This window comes from Podarcis bocagei (assembly GCF_964188305.1).
Source record: "Podarcis bocagei genome assembly, chromosome: 4".
Taxonomy (NCBI): Eukaryota; Metazoa; Chordata; class Lepidosauria; order Squamata; family Lacertidae; genus Podarcis; species Podarcis bocagei.
The window spans coordinates 39,249,276-39,263,552 of record NC_138128.1 but is presented as its reverse complement, the minus strand read 5'-3'; the positions used below and the strand labels follow the sequence as shown (position 1 = coordinate 39,263,552).

The 14,277-nt window shown below is 44.1% G+C and overlaps 1 long non-coding RNA gene across 2 annotated transcripts; it reads right to left on the bottom strand.

Moving 5' to 3' along the window:
- Positions 1-6,057: 6,057 nt before the first annotated feature.
- Positions 6,058-12,015, bottom strand: LOC308586314. Of its 2 annotated transcripts, none has more exons than XR_014007796.1 (3): positions 11,683-12,015; positions 7,986-8,191; positions 6,058-6,779 (listed from the first exon to the last, which is right to left on the bottom strand). It is a non-coding gene; the product is annotated as an uncharacterized lncRNA (long non-coding RNA). The 2 variants fall into 2 exon arrangements; XR_014007797.1 differs by lacking the exon at positions 11,683-12,015 and adding an exon at positions 11,184-11,327.
- Between the last annotated feature and the right edge of the window lie 2,262 nt (positions 12,016-14,277).

Sequence of the window (14,277 nt, the reverse complement as noted above, 5' to 3'; positions counted from 1 at the left end):
AAAATATGCAGTTTAAAGTTTACAGTTGTGTCATAATAATAATAATAATAATAATAATAATAATAATAATAATAATAATAATATAATTTATTATTTATACCCCACCCATCTGGCTGGGTTTCCCCAGCCACTCTGGGTGGCTTCCAACTGAATATTAAAAACAATACAGCATTAGACATTAAAAACTTCCCTAAAGAGGGCTGCCTTCAGTTCTCTTTTAAAAGTAAAATAGTTGTTTATTGCCTTGACATCTGCTGGGAGGGTGTTCCACAGGGCAGGAGCCACTACCGAGAAGGCCCTCTGCCTAGTTCCCTGTAACCTTACTTCTCGCAATGAGGGAACCGCCAGAAGGCCCTTGGCGCTGGATCTCAGTGTCCGGGCTGAACAATGGGGGTGGAGACGCTCCTTCAGGTTGAAGGAGAAGTTGAAGACGCTCTCTTCAGCGTGGTGAGGATAAACCTACTCCGCGATAGTAGAATGGTCCTTCCTGTTTTTCTACATACAAGTAGGGATGGAGAACAATTTTAAGAGACCCTTTCTGTGCTGCTCCAGGTTGGACCCCTGCTGGAGTCCGCAGGCAGGCTGGCACGCGGACCTAGTGGTGGGAGGAAAAAATCCTTAAATAAGAGACACGGGGGAATGATTAATGGACTTCAATGTCTGTACACTAATGCGCAAAGCATGGGAAATAAACAAGATGAGCTTGAGCTCTTGGTACAGCAAACTAAATATGACATAATAGGCATCACTGAAACCTGGTGGGATAAGTCCTACGATTGGAATGTAATAATGGGGGGATACAATCTATTTCAGAGAAACAGACCAGACAAGAAAGGAGGAGGAGTGGCGTTATATGTCAGGGATGTGTATAACTGTGAAGAGATCCAAGATTTAGAACCTCAAAGCCAATGTGAGAGCATTTGGGTCAAAATTAAGGGAGAGAAGAATAACAGAGACCTCATTGTGGGAGTTTACTATAGATCCCCAAGCCAAACGGAGGACATAGATGATGCCTTCCTGGAACAGATGGCCAAGCATGCAAAAGGAAGGGAGATAGTAGTAATGGGGGACTTCAATTACCCGGATATTTGTTGGACGTCAAACTCAGCCAAGAGCATAAGGTCAAACAGATTCCTCACTGGCCTTGCAGACAACTTCATTGTCCAGAAAGTGGGAGAAGCAACAAGAGGAACAGCCATTTTAGATCTGGTCCTAACCAATGTTGATGACCTGGTTAGTGGGGTAGAAGTGGAAGGATCATTAGGCGCGAGTGATCATGCTCTTCTGAAGTTTACTATACAGCGGAAAGGAGCAGCCAAGCATACTAGGACTCAATTTCTTGACTTTAAGAAAGCCGACTTCATAAAACTTAGGGAAGTGCTGGGTGAGATCCCATGGACAGCAATACTAAAAGGAAAGGGAGTTCATGATGGCTGGGAGTTTGTTAAGAGGGAGATAGTAAAAGCACAACGTCAGGCAATACCAATGAGACGGAAACATGGAAGGTGCCTAAAGAAGCCAGGGTGGCTATCTAAAGAACTTTTAACTGAATTAAGATTAAAAAAGGATGTGTACAAAAAATGGAAAAGGGGGGAAACCACCAAAGAGGAATTCAAACAAATAGCCAGCACGTGTAGACACAAAGTCAGAAAAGCTAAAGCACAGAATGAACTCAGGCTTGCTAGAGGAGATCTCTTAGATAACTTCCTCATAAACACTGGATCCACATCTGATTTTTTTTGTGTGGTAATAGAATGTGAATAGGATTCATTAGCGGCTGAGACACAATTTATTAGTCCCATGTCATCTCTCCTACACAGGGCCAGTGAATTCCTTGTTATACATAATCCATTTTATAAGGGAGGCTTTTAAATATAAAAATGATTATTTTCAGTGTGTTATTTTTCTTTCATCTCCTAATTAGGCCCCAGAAGGTTCAAGATAAGTTTAAAGGAGTTTTTAACTTCAGCTAATTTTCAGACTAGACTGAATGTTACTCCTTGCTTTTAAATGATCCATAACCAATGGAGATGCCAGCCAGTGAGTCCCCCCCAAAAAAACTTCTTATTTATCTCTCTGTCACCTTTGTTTTCTTCAGAGCTGGAGTTACAAATCTCCAGTTACGGCAGCATTCCTCCTTCCACAAATCCATGAATTGCTGTGGAACTAGGCTGGGACGAGTGATATCACTCTTCACAAAGGCAGGTTTGTGGAGTTAGGGGTAGATATTTAAATGTTTTATGAAGTAAATTGTGTTTCTTGGTGTATTTTGGGTTGTTTATCCTTGGTTTTAATGTTTACTTTTGTAAATTTCACTTTTTGGGGGACAATTAATATATATAATAAATGTATATATAATAAATGTAACCTAAAAACCCTGTTCTAAAACAATTCACCAAAGTCTAATTTACAGAGAACAGTTTTGCCTCTTGATATTTCCTCACAGGAGCTCAGTGCTGTGTATATTGTCCTTCCCCTCCTCCTTTTTATCTCCATAACATTGCTGTGAGGTCGGCTAGGCTGCTAGCTGATAGCTCAGGCACCAAAGTTGTGAAACTGCACATACTTAGAGTTTGAGGGGCAGTTTTTACTTGTTTTATTTATCAGAGTTGACAGCCTTTTTACTGTGTGGATATTGATACCTTGTTTAGTCACTAAGTGGCACTGGACTTACTTGCAATGGAGGTAGGGCCAGGAGATTCCTTCTGCTGACCTGTTCTTCTTTGAGAGAGACAAGAGAGTTCTTGACCATCTTTGTTAGGCCACAGTAGATTCTGGACTTAACAGTCTGTCGCCACCACCCTGCGGACTTAATGGTTTTATGCAGCAGAGTTCTTTAGAGGGCAGTATTAAGTAGTGGGTGGACATAGCAGAAGACACAGAGATTTCTCTAAGTAGTTCTTTATAAATAAGCTGGAACTGAACTGAACTGAACAGCTCAGCCGGCCTGCTTTTATAGGCAGCCGGCTGTCAACATTGTAACAACAACCCAGGGTTTCCTGCCTAAATTAACTGACGTGGACCTGAGTGAAAACTATATACACAATACGCATGGTGGCCAGGGTGAGAACTTCAATACATAATAGGCAGTGTCTAACTTCATGTACAGTGGTATCTCAGGTTACAGGTGCTTCAGGTTACAGACGCTTCAAGTTACAGTCTCCGCTAACCCCGAAATAGTACCTCAGGTTAAGAACTTTGCTTCAGAATGAGAACAGAAATCGCACGGCGGTGGTGCGGTGGCAGCGGGAGGCCCCATTAGCTAAAGTGGTATCTTAGGTTAAGAATGGTTTCAGGTTAAGAACGGACCTCCAGAATGAATTAAGTTCTTAACCCGAGGTACCACTGTACTTCAAAATGTGGTCAGCCAGCCCTGATGCATTTGGGGGTCTCCCCTGTCCATTCTGCTAAGTGGGGGCTTTGACATCATCTCCACAGGCCAGCCCTGATGGTGCTCAAGCAGCTGCATTCCTAGGTTCAAATATAAGCACTCTCTGTCCTATAGCCATAGGGCCAGATTCAACTAACATGGTGTAGAACTCAGTGCAGGGACTCCTGCTAGTACAACAGGGCTTTGCCATCCTCCCTCTGCATGTCCCCATACCACCCCCAAATCCACTCTGGAGGTTCAGGAGAACCCCCAGAAGAGGGTGCAGAAGGGGAGATAGTTTTCATCTGGCAAGCAAGAATGAATGCACTGATAGAACAATCATATTAGTGTGATACTGAATTGCATTCCTATACTCGGGTCGCATTGCTCTGTTGAGCATTTAGGGGGGCCAGATCAACATGTCAGGAATCAGGGATCTTTAGGAAGTTTGACGTCTGAAACAAAGAGCCTGCGCCGTACCCTACAAAAACTATAATTTTCCCAAGCAAGCAGCAGTTCTTTAAAAGAAGGCAAATCCCCGTTAAAAACAAAGGACATCTGGCAACCCCCATCAACGCTATACAAAAGTTACAGCTGCAGTCGTGGCATAAAATAAATTGGAAAGCATTCTAAAATGTGGGCTTTTATTGAATTAAATATTAACATAAATAACAAAATGACTACAGAATTGGATGTGGTATTGATTTAAATATTTAATCTGGTAAAGGAAACTATGCAAGGGAGGGAGGGAGGGGGCTGCTTGTGGTTCTTCTTGCTCTGCTCTGTTTGCTGCATATGATTAGGAGCTTCGTGGAAATTAAAAGTAGAAGATCAGAGGGTTCTGATGAAGAATCACCCGCATCCTGGTTGGTGTGGGGTAGACTTCCACAGCATGGTGCTCTCCAGATGTTTTGGACTACAACCCCAGCCATCATGGCCAAAGGTTGGGGATGATGGGAGCTGTAGTCCAGCAACATCTGGAAGATACAAAACTGGGGAAGGCTAGTGAGGTGGGGCATTTTTTTTTTATCTCCTACCCTCCTACATGACATTGTGAAAATCTGGGCCCACCTGGTACATACCCTATGAGAAATTTAGTAGATATATGTAAATATATGGATTTGTAAATTTTATTTGAAGAGCTTTGTATCCCACCATTAAAGTAACCTGAGAGCAGTTTACAAGATGCCAAGTCAAGAAGTCCTTCCCCGTTTTTTATTCCATTAGGCTGAGTAGAAATAATTGTTGCATGTAGAAGTTGCAATATTTGTACTGGATCAATGAATGTATCTATATTCAATTAAGGGGCAGGACCTCTTTTAATTTAGCAGATCTGGTCAAGGGCTTTCTGTTTCCACTCAAGCTCCAAAATGCTGGGAAATTTCAGCAGTTAAGGACCATACCATTAACAGACATGCTATTTATGCAATATTGATATGGCATAGTATCCTGGCCTGTGGTTAGTTCTAGATTCACCTTCACCTTGGAGCTGGATTACTGTCTGTTGCAGAGGAGTGGACCTAAGCCTCTGAAATACACATGCGGATTCTAAACAATTGAAGTTACCATTCCACATTACAAGTACCTAACTGGCAACCAAGACCATCCCTTTAGGATCATAGAGTTTGAAAGGACCTTAATAATAATAATAATAATAATAATAATAATAATAATAATAATAATTTATTATTTGTACCCCGCCCATCTGGCTGGGTTTCCCCAGCCACTCTGGGCGGCTTCCATAGAAGCTCATCTAGTTCAATTCCCCTGACAGAGCTACAATTTCCAGAGTGGTTTAACATTTGATCCTTCTTCCCAGGGACTGCTGGGAATTGTAGCTCTGTGAAGGGAATAGGGCTCTCCTAACCATTCTAAGCAGGGACGCGGGTGGTGCTGTGGGTAAAAACCTCAGCACCTAGGACTTGCTGATCGTCAGGTCGGCGGTTTGAATCCCCGCGGCGGGGTGCGCTCCCGTTGCTCGGTCCCAGCGCCTGCCAACCTAGCAGTTCGAAAGCACCCCTGGGTGCAAGTAGATAAATAGGGACCGCTTACTAGCGGGAAGGTAAACGGCGTTTCCGTGTGCTGCGCTGGTTCGCCAGATGCAGCTTTGTCACGCTGGTCACGTGACCTGGAAGTGTCTGCGGACAGCGCTGGCCCCCGGCCTCTTTAGTGAGATGGGTGCACAACCCTAGAGTCGGACACGACTGGCCCGTATGGGCAGGGGTACCTTTACCTTTAACCATTCTAAGCACCCTGAACAAACTACAGGCCCCAGGATCCTTTGCAGGATGCCATGAGTGTTTAAAGTGGTGTGATACTGCTTTAAATGTATAGTGCAGATGGGTCTAAATATCTGCCAGCTGTGCCACACTGAAACTTGTGCAGGTGGGTTTGTTTTTGTAGTATAGTAGAAATAAGATGTGTGTGCAATGCATATCCCATAGGCTACAGGAAAGGATCAGAAGTTATATGACAGGCAGTTTCTGAATGCTAAGCCCATCACTTTGGTGAAGAGGAGCAATGGGCTGTTTATGAGTAAAGAGCCTCATTCTTGGGGCTCAAAAAAAGAGTAAACTGTAAAACAATGATGGACACACCAAATTAATGCTTAAAAGGAAAATGGGATAAGTCACCCCACCCCAATCTGCTTCAAATGTGCAAAGTCTTAGCATCTATATCAGATGAAATAAAATCTAGTTTTGTTTATTATCATCATCATTATCATTATTATTTACACACACATTGCCAACATCTACCAGCTGGGAGATGAAAACGGTAATATATGCGTATTTGATTACCGATAGATTTTAACAAGGATTGAATTGCAATGTTTGGATTTTCACTGAAGCACACAGAGAGAAATGAAATAGAAAGAGGGACATATTTAGCATATGTGGGTTCATGTGATGTGGTTTCAAGGGGAAATCTTGCAAGAGCAAAAGGGGACTAATGATACTCTGCATTGTACTGTGTGGTTTCTGCACATACAATTTGAATTTGAAAAGTATTCAAGAGAATAACATGTTCTTAAACAAGAGAAAGTAAACATTGCTGAAGTTCAAGAGATGCTGCTTTGTTGAGAAACTGAGCAAAGAAAATAAAGAATGGACAATCAAGGGGAGCAACTGGAGCATAACCACATCTTTAACAAACACAGCTAAATCATCAGTGATGCAATAGCAGTTGAGGCATCTGATGTACCATTCCATCCATTTTGTGGAATCAGTTTCAGCTATTGATGCTTGAAGATGCAGACAATTTTCTTGCAGTTGTGTGGTCTACTACGTGGTCTCTTGACCCATGCTCACTGGTTTGTGCAAGCCATGGAGGGTGGACTAGGTAGAACCAGAGTGCGGTGAATGCTTCATTGAATGATAGGATGGTCCCCAAGAAGCTGGTGGTGCAGCCACTAGGGGGGGGGGGAGGCACTGAAATGAACCCAGAGGTTTATGCCAACTACAACCCAGTCAACAATGCACCTTTCTTTGACAGAATGGTGGTGGTTTAGCTGTCTCCCCCTGTTGAATATCAGGCTGTAAAGTACATGGACAGGCTCCTCCATGTGATCAGAAACTACACTGATTGCTAAGGGCTTATGTTCATGTGGTAGAGCAGGCACAGGCAAACTCGGCCCTCCAGATGTTTTGGGAGTACAACTCCCATCATCCCTAGCTAACAGGACCAGTGGTCAGGGATGATGGGAGTTGTAGTCCCAAAACATCTGGAGGGCCGAGTTTGCCTATGACTGTGGTAGAGGATACTAAGCATGTTCAGCTGCATAGTGGCTGGTGCTTATTAGATTGAGTAGCGAGAAGGCAGGGAGACCAATAGTAGATGAAGCCAGAACTAGTGTCAGGCAGAGCAAACTGGTGCTGTAGTCTTTTGGGTGCCAAATAAATTCACCCAGTCCTTTTAGCAGTTTTAAATCTGGGCTATAAACTATTTTATGCTGTCTCCTTCAAGAATTTTCTTGAACTTTTATGGCTGATTGTTGGCTTCCTGTTCTTGTTATTATTTATCGTCTTGCTTAATATTTTGTTGTAAATTGCCCAGGGAATGTTTTTTAATGGATGGCAATATAAATCTTAATAATAATAACAACAATGGCTTAGCCTCCGTGCCAAATTGCCGGTCTGCTCTCAAGTGGAGAAATGGGCCTATTCTGAACAGGCTGCCTCCAAAGTAAGTTCTTCTTAAGGGAATAACCTTCTCTCTCTCCATCTTCTCTTAGAAATGCTTCTCTCTCTGCGCTTTCTGATGCCCCCGTGTCAATCTCCATCTGTGTCACGGCCTCTTTTGGAGTGGGTGGCAGAGAACGTAGAATATTAGGGAATATATTGAGTTTGAAAAGTTGCCCTGCGTGGGGACATGCTAGCAAGAGAGAGAAATCAGAAGGGGAGGGAGAGGGAGATGGCGAGGCTGAGCACTGCTAAGGCTGATGAAGAGAGACAAGGAGCAGTCAAGAGTGACGAAGAGTGACCAAGGAAAACCAAGGCAGCAGCCGAGGAGTGCAGGGGACTTATTGAGATTCGGAGGCACCGGAGCGGAGCAGCCGACTGTGGCTGCTGGCAGATGCTGAGCAGTAAGCGGGATTTACAGACTTCTGTCTACTTACCAACAAGTTATTTCCAGGCATTGCTTCTCGGCTGGGATGGAGTTTTCAATCACGATGCATGAGGTGGGTCTAATTCCAGGGACTCCTCGCTGAGTATGACCTTAGGGCAGGAGGATTGTTGAGTGCCTCACCTCAGCAGGCTGCTGCTTGAAAGGCTCCAGACTCAGATGTTACTTCCCCTGAATTGCTCATGGCATCCTAATATACTGAGACCGGGACAGCATGACTCAGAGATGGATCAGATTTATATTTTTAAAAGCATAGGCAACAGTATTGATCCATAAGGGGTTGGGGGTGGGGACGTCCTCCAAAATCTATAGTTAGGCAAGGCCTAAGGCCAACCCAAAGGTCACAAAAAGAGAATAAGCTTTCAAGTTCCCCAGAATTCTTCACCAGGCAAGATGTTGCACAGAGCAAGCAGGGCAGATGGGGAGGATAACTTTTTTTAAAATGTACCAAAATTTTGCCTGATATTGTAACCATAGGAGTCACATGTAAACTCAGAGCCAAGATGGAGGTTACAGGCTGAATAAGTCTCTGCTGATGGTACAGATATCAGGTTGCACACCTAGGATTGTGAGGCTAAAGTTGTATACATGCCACACATTGAAAGCACATTCAAAACACACAAAGAATCGTGGAAACTGAAGTTTGCCTCTGAACTACAGTTTCCAGTACCCTTAACAAACTACAGTTCCCAGGCTTCTTTCAGGTGTGTGTTAAATGTACTTTAAAGGTATGGTGCATAGCCAAAGCAGCAACGACTGCTCCCCGTTATTTAAAATAAATGCCTGACTGTGGCTATTCCCCAGGTCCAATGCTTTGTGTGAAACACACAGGCTCCTGATCAAGCAGAAATTTATAAAATGTTCAAATTGTTTCTCAAAGACTATTGATGAAAAAGAAGAAGAGGAAGATCATAGAACTGAAGAAGAAGAAGAAGAAGAGGAGGAGGAGGAGGAGGAGGCGTTTGGATTTGATATCCCGCTTTATCACTACCCGAAGGAGTCTCAAAGCGGCTAACATTCTCCTTTCCCTTCCTCCCCCACAACAAACACTCTGTGAGGTGAGTGGGGCTGAGAGACTTCAGAGAAGTGTGACTAGCCCAAGGTCACCCAGCAGCTGCATGTGGAGGAGCAGGGAAGCAAACCCGGTTCACCAGATTACGAGTCTACCTCTCTTAACCACACTGGCTCTAGAATTGGAAGGGACCCTAAGGGTCATCTAGTCCAACCCTCTGCAATGCAGGAATATCAGTTAAAGCATCCATTAGTTAGCCATTAGTTAGCCCAGTGTCAAGGACAGCCAACAGTAATGCCTTTCACTGACCTCAATCAGTCCTGAGACCCCTACTGGACAGCAACCTGCTTTAAGTTCCTGTGTGATTCCTTCTGTGCCCACCCAGTGGCACAACTGTTTTTGAATGAGTCTGTCTATGAGTTGTTGAAGCTAAGATGGCCATAAGGTGCATGCCTGCTTGGCCTATAGAAAAACCTTTTAATCCAGCTCACTTTCTGTTCACTGAGACTTCCTTCCTAATATTTCCAGGCTTAGGATAAACAAGACAAAAAAAGCCATTTACCCAATTAGCAATTGTGTGAATGACTTTGAAAAAGCAAATTGTAAGCAAAAGGGATTTGGCTTAAGCACCCTTGCCCCCTGCTGCAGTCCAGATCTGGATCAGACCACTTGTGCCTGCTATCTCCATTGTGTGTGTGGGGGGGGGGGTATTGCATTTGGTGGTTTGCATTCCCTCCCAAGTCTGCAATTTACTTGTAAAAAGTCATTCAGTCCATTAGCAAGTGAGAAAATACTGTCACATCTCACCTGGCCCTTAACTCCTCCCTTGTCAGCCCCCCTCCACTCACTTGCCCTGACTCTGCAACACTAGTAGTCCTATTGGCTTACCTGACTGGCTACTAGATCCTATGCTGAAGAGTGACATATGCATCCCATAATACTGCTGCTACAAAATAACCATAACAGCAGCCAGTGTAGTATGGGGGGGGGGGTAGAGTGTTGAACTAGGACCTGAGAGACCAAGGCTCAAATCTGCTATCAGCACACAAATCCCCTTACCCCATACCCCCACGATGGAGAGATTTCTATTTTAAATTATAGAATTTTTCACCTATACATATGAATTAACATATGCAAATTTTATGCAAACCACTCTCCTTTCTTTGTCCTCTCTTTCGGTGATGCATAAGTGGCCACCCTAGCTTTGAGAAGAGCTTTGTTGCATCCCATTAGCAAAGGTCCTGGCCATGATCAGATGCCTGTTAGCTACCTGTCCAAGGCTACTTAGCTACATTATTATTTGGCAATGGTGACACAGATGCTCCTGCATGAATCCCAGATGGGCTCTAAAGGAAAGTGAGGGCTGCCCTGCAGGGCATGAGTTTGGCAGTGTGCGAGGAAACCATTCCGTGCTGGCACGTCCCATTTAAGCTCTTAAGCTTCTGTTTGATTTTTTTGTTGTTGTAGAACATGGAACTGATTAAAATAAAATAAAAATCTCCTTAAGCCTGAGTGTAGATCCTGATGAATATTTCAGCTTTGGGTTGCTCTTCTGCTGTCTCTGAATCTGAAAAGAAGAAAAGAAAAAGCAGATCACAGTCTACATAAATAAATGGGAACCGAAGAGCTCCAACCTGAGCAAAGAGTGCTGTGTGTGTGTGTGTGTGTGTGTGTGTGTGTGTGTGTGTGATATCATGCTGTGGATGCACACTCACTATTTTGAGCACACAGACCAACTTGATGCCCTTCAGATGTTTTGGCTCCTCCACCCCCTGTGGGCCAACTTTGACAGGCCCAGCTGTCAATCATATGATGTCATAATGTTGTGCCCTTCTTCATGTACCTGCTCCTAGAGAGGTCCAGAGGGTGGCAACATGAGAGCGGTGGCTCTCCATTTATAAAACGCTCCTCCTAGGGAGGTCCACCTGGCGCCTTCATTATACATCTTTAGGCACCAGGCAAAAACACTCCTCTTTAACTGGGCCTTTGGCTGATTGACATCCAGTGCCCTTTTAAATGTGTTTAGGTAGGTGTAATTTAAACATACAGTCAGAAGGGGGAGCAGGAAGAAGACATTGGCTGGATCTACATGGAGCTTTTTAACGTTCTTAGAATGATATTGGATACCTTGTTCTGAAACGTCACAGGGCATACTGGTAAAATAAAAACATTCCTTACGTTGTTCCCTCCATAACAACACACTTTCCCATACTGCCAGTTCCTGGTTGCTTTGCAGCACTCTCTAGTGTCACATTTTGATAACGGATTATTAATGTTACAAGCAAAATGTAATGTGTCCAAATCCATTATGATAACCGTTCCTTATCCCTTCCTTAACGTTATAAACCATGAGGGTAGATCTGCCCATTGTGTCTTCTCCATTCCTCCCAACCCACAACAGGGTGTGTGTGTTCAATTCTGTTGAGTACTCCTTCCCAAGCAGCTTCCCTGTGTGGAAGGCATGCTTGCAAATGAGCAAGGAGACATGGATTTTGGAGAGTGCTGTTTCAGGGGCAGTGAGGGGTGTCAGGTGGGGAAAAGGAGAGCTCAGGCAGAAAAGGAGCACCCCACATCCAAAGGCATCTGTGGCGTTTGCCCGTTCATTTGAAAATGTCTGTACAGGGAGAGAGAAAGAGTTAATAGGTAGACCAATAGAAAAGCCAGAGGCAGAGCCTACCTGTTTTTAAAAGGGCTTAGCCTGAGGTTTGGGTTGGTTTGTTTTAGTTAGTTGGTTGGGAAAAGGCAGTTAGGAAAGCAGCTGGCAGACAGATGGAATTAGAGAGACAGTTAGTGCAGTTGGTTCTTGTGTGAGGGGTGGTAGAAGAGTTAGAGACAGGATAAAAATAAGACTAAGAAGGTAAAGAGTAACAACGTTTTGAATGCAGTTAAAGTTTATTTGTGTCTGCAATAAGCTACACTCTTCTTTGTTAACTTAAGAACCTGACTGAGACTAAGTGATTTACAGGGGAGGACCTTGTTGGTGGCAGCGGATTAGTGGTGTACGGGTTAATAGTCCATGAGACGACCGGGGGCTCCATATGAATGCCACAGCATCCACTACCACCACTCCTGCCTTCTTCTGAGAGATGCAACCGGCTCAGTTGCTCCCTCCTTCATTCTCAGGCCTTTTCATTCATGGTGTCTCTCCCCCCACCACCTGCTCCTCCTTCATATCCAACTCTGCCCTCCAGCCCTAGATTGTTCTGGGTGGTCCATTCCAAACTGTGAAAATCTAGGGCTGTCACCACCTTACTCAACTGAGAAGAACCTCCCACAGAAAAGAATTCTGATTCAGTTCAGGGTTTGGTTGAATCAAATACATAGCCCTAATATGTGGCCCCTATAAGCTTGGCTGAGAAGGAAATGTGGCCCTCAGGCTGAAAAGGATTCCCTGCCTCTGCTATAGGGGAATGGGCTGCCCAATCCCTATACATCACAGGTCCAATTCTGACTGCCCCAATCCTTATTTAAAGGGGGGGGGGAGTATTGTCTAGTTTGGCCCAGAACCATGCTTCTATTTTCCCTATGGTCACGCACAGGGAGGGGACAGATCAAGGCTGAGATTTCCTTTCTTTTCTAAAATGACTTTCAGACAGTAAGAAAAGCACAAGCCATAACGTTTTGTCACGGTGACATACCTGTGAATATCTATACATCTAACATGATCAGCGTGGGGTAGTTTGGTCTTGACCCTTTTGCTAAATGTCCCTGCACATCATCTTGCATCTGGGGGAAATTTCTCTCTACCACAGCCTTGAATCAAATAGACCACAAAGTGATTTCCCAAAGCATTAAAAAAAAAAAAATCAGAGCTAAATCAGCGCTAAAAAACATGCTGTGCACCCACTGGATGCATCTACATGCACAGTACGCCTCCTCCTAAGCTGGAGGATTTCAGCAACAATCTAAATCTAAAAATAACTGTATACAATAATAATTACACTTTAGGGACATTGCTGGAAGAGGCGGGGTGGGTCTTTTGTTTTCCATTGGCTGGTGTTTAAACATATGGATTTCACATGGCAAACACACCAACAGCCACTAGGGGGCACCCGCTTACCTCAAACTTTTCTTTTTTAAGAAAACGGAAAAATATCTATAATATTATAAGTGCTGACTGGAGCATACAAAGTGAAGGGAGATGCCAGAATGCCTTTCCTGCTCCCTCTCCAAACAGCGAACACTCACCCTCCTTTCTGCATTATCTAGCTTGTATATACGTAGACTCACACCTCTAGCCAGAATGCAAGTTCCCCAATTATTTATGCTGCAAGCGTCCTTTCACAAATATACCGATTGCATAGATATTCGCTTAGCAGTAGGAAGGCTGGAGATTAGCTTGAAAATACTCCACTGGTTGCAGTATGTCTGCACATATGCATTGCTAGTCGACTTTAAAATGGAGCAAACCACATTTAGCAGCAAAGGTAGCTATGGAAACATAACCAAAATCGTTCCAGCACCTTTCGTGCCGAGCCAGTTCTTGCAGCCAGAGAACACTGTCGAGGGAGGAGAGAATATTGTTTCTTATAAATAATACAATGCAAGGTGTACTGCAAACAGAATCGATATATTAGCAGCTAGAAGTGGAGAGGCTTCAGGCTAACGTTCCTAATAGACAAAATTCTGAGTCCTGAAGAATTCATTGTGCTGAAAGGCTGCCTTTTCCGGGTTTTGTGTTGGTGTCCAGGCAGAAATTTCTACAAATTTCTCCAATAAGTCAGTCTCTCTCTCTCTCTCTCTCTCTCTCTCTCTCTCTCTCTCTCTCTCTCTGTGTGTGTGTGTGTGTGTGTGTGGTGAAAAATGGCACACAGGTACTCACCCCTTAATAAAAGTGTCTTGCGGGCCAACACAAAATGTCTTCCATGGGCAGTATAGAGGGCATAGAGTACCATCACAAAAAAGCACTGCATATTTACTTCCTTCTAGGGGAGAGGTTTTAAGGCAGGTGTGTGCCATAAAAAACCCCCCACCCTTGTAGACTTCAGCAGATTCCCCAAGCGTCCCTATTTTCCAGGGATAGTCCCTGATTTATAGAAGGCACCCCGATTTCTGATTTGATCCTGGAATGTCCCGCTTTTCCTTTGTTGTTTAGTCGTTTAGTCGTGTCCGACTTCGTGAGCCCATGGACCAGAGCATGCCAGGCACTCCTGTCTTCCACTGCTTCCCGCAGTTTGGTCAAACTCATGCTGGTAGCTTCAAGAACACTGTCCAACCATCTCGTCCTCTGACGTCCCCTTCTCCTTGTGCCCTCCATCTTTCCCAACATCAG